Genomic DNA, 6,638 nt, shown 5'->3' with positions numbered 1-6,638 from the left:
TTGATTGAGATTAACTGTCTAGGAGAGGCTGAAACTATAATCAATGAAGTATAAGCTGAAACTACAGTTCAATGAGCTATAAAATCTAGGTTCGGTTTCAGGGCTATTAGCATGCGTGGCCCCATTTGGGGGCCTGTGGTTTTTCTCTTTAACATGACTTACAAGATACTTGCGTGTGGGGAAAGGTACTGAAGCTCCATCTTCCACGAGGAGCAAAACTGCCTCGGATGCTTCTTCACAAGTCCGCAGTCCGGGCCAAACATAGAAAAGGCCCTCGAGTGGGCTTCCGGGTTTCCGAAGGTGATGTAGTGCATAAAAATGGAATGAAAAGACAGACTGCAGAGGAACGCTTCGCGGGAAGACAGAGCTTGCATGGTCGACACTCCAGGAGTCACCAGCGGGCAGGTCTCAACCGGAGACGAGCAACACGCCCAGGCAGCCTTGTCGGCATCTGCCCTGACCAAAATTCTCTCTTCCTGCAGAAACAAAGCCAGAGATCCATCCGTGCGCCTCCTGCTCTCTGTCCTTCCCCAGTCAGGAACTCCTCGGCCAGCACATGAGACGCAGTCGCCCCCCCTCAGAGCCTCCCAGGAACATCTGTGAGGAAACACCTCGGATCCGAGGAGCCCCGCCCAGAGGCTCTCTCGGCAGCAGCAGCGGCACGCTGACCCCCGCAGCTGGAATGACAAGGCTGAAGGTCCAGGGCCTTCAAGGGCCTTTTCCACACCACTCAAAAGGACAAATGGGGAGCCCTAGGGAGTGTGAGAGAATGATGGAGGCAGAGCCCAGCACAAGCCAGAAAGTGAATCCAGGGAACACAGGCAAATCAATCTGCGGGAGTAGGGGTGTCAAGGATTGTAAGAGTCAAGTATGGAGAGTGGTGGGCGCGGGCTTTGATGATGGGTCGCATCTCATCAGACACCAGAGCACACAGTCAGCCGAGAAGTCCTTTGTTTGCAGGGAGTGCGAGCAAACGTTTCAGGGAAAAGTCAAGTCTCATCATGCACCAGAGGACACACTCTGTCTTCAGTGCTGGACCCGGGGGCGTGAAGGGAGGGTGAGGCCTGGGAGCCTCCGCGTTCAGAGCCTGCGCAGAGGCACTGCTTTCTCTGCGAGGAGGAGGTGTACGGTCAGGGAGGCAGAGTGCACCGTGCGCCTCCCTCCAGGCCGCCACCCTCTGCACTGAGCCTGGGCCCCCCCGGAGCCTCCTTCCACTCAGGGGTACTGAGAATGACCGTGAGGGTGACCTCGCCCGCCCCTGCTGAGAACCAGCTATGGGGACAGCCGGAAGTGGGTCTGGGCCCCTGCGCACCTCGCCTGCATGCGGTGTTCTCCAGCCCCCCAACACAGCGGCTTCTCTAAGGCCTCCCTTTGTACCTGGGACCCCCGGGGTTCACCCATTTCCATCTTGACATTCTTATTGTACCTTTAAACTTATGTTTGTTAAACAGAGGCAACGGACATGCTATTGGCAGTCAGACATGCACGCGGTTGGTCGTTCCTGGCCGCCCGCTCACAGATAAAGTCCACGATGGCCCAGGATCTCAGGACTCCCGTGAGCCTGATGGGTGAGAGTCCAGGCGGACCCGAGGGGAGAGCAGGGTGAACGGCTACACTGGGCGAGTGAGGGGCCGACAGCTCCGAGCGGCCACGTTTTTCTTAGAACCGGGAAGGACTTCGAGTACGCAGAGCAGCACACAGGGCCGTGAGGGCCGCATCGTGCCCTCTCCTGCATGAGTCGCCGCCCGCTGCCGAGGGAGCCCAGAGCGCGTCTCAGGCCTGCTCCTGCGCGGACGGGTTCCGAAGGCCGATCTGTAACCCCGGCCATCCGAATCCCACAGCCTGGAACAGTGACCCATCTGTCCCTCTCCCTGAGCCGGGCTCATGAAGAGTCTCTGCGCAAACTGTGGGTTTCGGTAATGAATATCCGTTCTGTCTTCGCCTTTTTCCCATGAATTATTTTTTTTTAACACCAACAGCACCTGGTATTTCTAGGTGGTCTCCCAGCCAAGTGCCAAGCAGGCCCCGACCCCGCTTAGGCCTCCGCGATCAGGAGAGACCGGGCACGTTCGGGGCGGCGAGGCCGCGGACTCCACGCATCTTTAAAGAGAAGACGCATCTATAGTTTGTTTCCCTTCCCCGTCTACCCGCCTAGCGATGCAGGGAGGAGGCAAGAGAATGAAACATGTTCATCAAGCCACAGGCAGAGGCTGCGACGCGCTGATCGGGCCCTGCGGCCCGGCCAGGAGGACGCCTGCGGAACACAGGGAGGTTCCTGCTGGGACGGCTGACAAGCCTGTCCCCACAGCTGCGGAGGGGAAACGGGACCCGGAAGTCACTCCCTGTGGCTAAGACCACGGGGAAGCTGCGGATTAAAGGCTGGGAACCGCCCGCTGGCCTTTCGCCCCACGTGGTCTTACCTTTTCCCGTTGCACACTCTCCCCTTCCTCACGCACGTCCCTCGGACCAGAGGAAATGGGTTAAGGAAGCTGAGTCACAGGAGCTACAGAGTGAGATATGAACTGAGTTCCCCGAACACTCAGGGTTCCCTCCGCCTTTCCACACCCCTCTCGCTGCCCCTCCCGCTGTCTGCCTCCGAGACCACGCTGCCCGTGGAGTGTGACCCCTTTTCTAATGCACTTTCTTTTTGACTCTAACTTTGGCGTGTGTGTTGAATCATTTCTACACTCTCCACCAAACCCTCTTCTCTAGGTGGGGGGCGTCATCTCCCACCAGCCCGAGGAAGTCTGCCCTGTCCCGCATCACTGGGACGCAACCCTTCAAATACTCGGTGGCTTTCAGCAGGGGCTGTGGGCGAGGGGCGGAGCTACGGGGTGATGCTGGCAGAGACGCTGGGACTGACCTTCGGTCCTGTGGGAGGGGAGCCCACAGAGGCCGGGTGGTGGTCACCTCCACCTCCCACCAGGGCTGACCCCTGCCCTGTCCTGGAAGGCTGAGCAATTCAAGACGAGTAGAGAGGTCTGCTCCCTCCTCCTCCCCTTCGGCAACAAACCGCATTCCTAACGTGCCCCCAGCCTCCGAGATGGCCCTGTGCAGTTCCTCCTTCAAAGCACAGGGCTTGACCTGAGATGTGCACACGGTGTGTGCAGCTCGCAGAGCTCACCGATAAGGAAGCATTTCATTCCTCACTGTCTCGCAGGCTCGTGCAGGGAGTGGGCGGTCACCTGCCCCTCCAGCCCAGCGGGCAGCTGCTGGCAACCACGCCCCGTTTTTTAAGAGGAGGCTCAGAGGAATGCGTGCTGCCTGACCCCTGCTGGGCTCCGGGTCTCCTGTCTCCTGACGGTCCTATCCCCATGTCACCTGGCGGCCCCCAGGGCCACTCCAGCTGCACCTGCTGGTTTCCCGGCACCTCCGCCTGACACTGCACTTGTCCTGGATGGGACAGGTCGATAGTCCTTGGACAAAAAGGGCGTCAGCAGCTAGGCAACAGGGCGGCGTGGCCGGCTGCCTCCACTGCACCCGGATTGTGACCGCAGTGGCCACCGCAGCTATGGGCAGCCCCTCCTGCCTTCGGCTGGGCTGGTCGGCCGCCCAGGAGAGGATGCTGCCAGCTTGCCTGGGGACCTAGAGCTGGGCAGGTAGGGAAACACTGGGCAGCACCGTCAGCCGAGGACCCAGAAGAGCGGCGTGCCCTCCATGGCGGAGTCAGGCAAACCGCAGTGGGGGCCGAGCAGGCGCCGGGTTAACTGGTTGAAACTTAGTAAACACGTCTTTGACCCCCCCAACCCTGCCCCAGCCCTCGTCCCCGCCCAGCCCCGCCCACCCCAGCTCCCCGGAGAACCACCCTATCCCCCCCAGCCCCGCCCCAGCCCCGCCCACCCCAGCTCCCCGGAGAACCACCCTACCCCCCAGCCCCGCCCAGCCCCGCAGGTCCCCTGCACTCATCCACTTCCGGCGGGAGGAACCTCCACGTGTCTCCCCCACAGGTCTGTTCGCCCAGTTTGCCCCATCCTGAGCAAATCCCCCTGGGGCCCTCCCAGCGGGCACCAAAATGACCCCCCTCCTCCCCGTTTGGTCAGAAACATGTCTGCCCCGCCCCCAGTCCTGGGCCGTGACATGGGAAGCTACCTGTTTCCCGAGGCTGGAGGCTGGTTGCAGAGTGGGGTGGCCTCTGGCCACCTGGAGCTGTTCTGGTCGACCGGGAATGAGCTCGGGGGCCGCCGTGAGGCTGTGCACGCTCCGGTGACACATGGACCGTGGTTCCTGTCCCCCAGTTTGCCTGAGACTAAGGTCTGGGGTGACTCATGAGCCAGGGCACAAAGAGGTGGATTCTGGGAGAACAAGGAGACCCAGCTGGCCATCCTGGCCAGTGCTGGCCAGGTGGAAAGGGGCCGGAGGGGCGGCCTGCCTGTCAGAGGTGCCTTTCAGTGGCTGGGGGGAGGGGAGGGAGCCCCGGTGGGGGCAATGGGGGACGGGCCGTGTGGTTTACGGACACTGCAGCCTTGGACGGCTGATGAGAAATTCCAGCCAAGGCGCAGTTTGGGACGCTGCCCCTGGGGCTGTTTACTCTGAGGCTGTTGCCTCATTGCAGTTGCTGTGGACACAAGGCTGAGCCTCACACAGTCATCCCTGCCCCTCTCATGGCCCAGGACAGAGGCATGGGGACGGTCAGCAGCCCACTGACCACACATGTGCTGGACACGGCCTCGGGGCTCCCCGCCCAGGGCCTCGGCCTCCGTCTGTCCAGGCTCGAGGATCACGGCCAGCAGTGGACCGAACTGAGGACGAGGTAGGAGGGAGGTCTGGGGCAGGACCTGAGCACAGGGCTGGTCCTGCACTCTGACCTGTGACCAGAGCAAGGATCCAGCCAGCGAGCAGTGTGGGCGCTGAGGGCCGACGGCAGCGCTGACCGCTGCCCCACAGCCCCCTGCTGACTCCCGGAGCCAGCTGCGCCAGGTGCGCCAGGTGCGCCAGCCAGTGCCCTCCCTTCTGGGGCAGCCTCACACCCCTGAGGCCTGGCTTGGGTAAGGCCTGAGCTGGCTTCTGAAAGGCCTCATCGTCACCACGTTTAACAGGTAACCTTGTGCGAGGCAGCGTGGTATTTCTGTTCTTTTTTTCCTCACCACACCCTGCGGGCCGGCTCCATGATCACCCCCTTTATGGGCCGGGACACTGAGGCCGCAGGAGGCGAGGGGAAACGCCGGATTCTGGGGATTCCGGGATTCTGGATTCCGCCCACGCTGGTCCCGTGCCCCTCGCTCGGGCTCTGCTGGGGGAGGCCCCGCCCAGGCTGGCACCATGGCCGGCCCTGTGAGCAGGTCCCCCAGGCCCTCGGCCTGAAGGAGGCTGGCTCCTCTGGTGGTGGAAGTGGGGGGGCCGGGCCCCAAAGGTTCAGGGCCTGAGAGTGTGGAGTGCACCCCCTCTGCATTCAGCCCCTCACGAAAGCTGGGGGTCCAGGCCCCCTGTGAGGGTCAGCTGCGGTCTTGGAAGAGCATGTTGAGTCCCTGGGCGGGGGTCGTATGGACCCACTCCCACGCCCCAGGGACCGCTGGGATGTGATGCTCTTTCTCATCCTGGCGTAACAGACGCTTGAAAGCACAGCTGGCGGGAGCAAAGCCACAGGCCTCAGGTCCCTCGGGTGCTCAGTGCAGCTGGGAACCGGGCTCGTGCAGATGGGGGGTCTGGACAGTGACCGACCCAGAAAGCCATGCACAATGCAGCCAATGAAAAAACTCCCGGCTTATAAAACAATGCGAATGGCATCATGCACTGCAAGTTTGCAAATAAGAATACTGATGCATAGAGAAAATCTGGGAAAATGTAGGCCGGGTGTAAAGTGAGTTTGCTCCTGGGGTAGATGGTGGGAGGTTTCCCCCCTCTGCTTTCTGGGTTGTTCAACGTGTCCCTGGACCCACTCCACAGCCACAGGCCCTGAGACAGGGTTTCTGAGGCTGGGGACCCCCCATCCCCTCTCCCACCCCCCAGCTACACTGACCACGACGGCCCGCTGCCCCTGGGCTCCTGCCGGCAGGCCAGATGAAGGTGGGCACCTACAAGCTGTCCTTCGACACCGAGGGCTACTGGAAGCAAAGGGGGCAGAGAGCTTCTACCCGTACGTGAGGTGAGTCACCCTCAGCCCGCCAGAAGAACGGTGACCTGCCCTGCTGGGGCCAGGCTGTGGGGGGCGGCTGAGGGTGCCACCAAGCCCCGTCCCACTCACTGGGCCCGACCTCACAAGCCTCCCCCTCACCAGGCCCTGTTCAGGGTGGACCCCTTGGCAGCCCCGGCAAGCCCAGGGGTCCCTAAAGCTGAACACTTCTTTGGGGAGCATTCGGCCCTGGCCATAGCTCTCCAGTGCCCCAGTGCCGGGCCTCCAGCTCTGGCTCACGTCCTGGAGCCCTGGGGCCGGGCTGCTGGTGGCCGCGTGCGGCCCACGCACTCTGCCCGCAGCCTGCTTCTGCTCTCCCAGGTCGTCTTCACCATCAGCAACGAGACCCGAAAGTTCCACGTCCCCCTGCTGCTGAGACCCCTGGTCCTACACCACGTACCGCAGGGAGCTGACATAAACCAGCGGGCCTAGTGGGCGCCATCCCGTCGCCGTGGCCCCCGAGCCACCCCCGACCCGCACGGTGGGCTCCGCGCCCCTCGAGGAGCCTCAGGCCCCCCTCCGCTGCGGG

The 6,638-nt window shown here is 62.3% G+C and overlaps 1 pseudogene; it reads left to right on the top strand.

Annotated features, from left to right (window-relative positions):
- Positions 1-3,989: 3,989 nt before the first annotated feature.
- On the top strand, positions 3,990-6,527 carry LOC118607769 (annotated as a pseudogene).
- The last annotated feature ends 111 nt before the right edge of the window (positions 6,528-6,638 follow it).

The sequence above is a fragment of the Rousettus aegyptiacus genome, unplaced genomic scaffold (assembly GCF_014176215.1).
Source record: "Rousettus aegyptiacus isolate mRouAeg1 unplaced genomic scaffold, mRouAeg1.p scaffold_m13_p_9, whole genome shotgun sequence".
NCBI lineage: Eukaryota > Metazoa > Chordata > Mammalia > Chiroptera > Pteropodidae > Rousettus > Rousettus aegyptiacus.
This window is presented reverse-complemented; position numbering and strand designations above follow the sequence as displayed.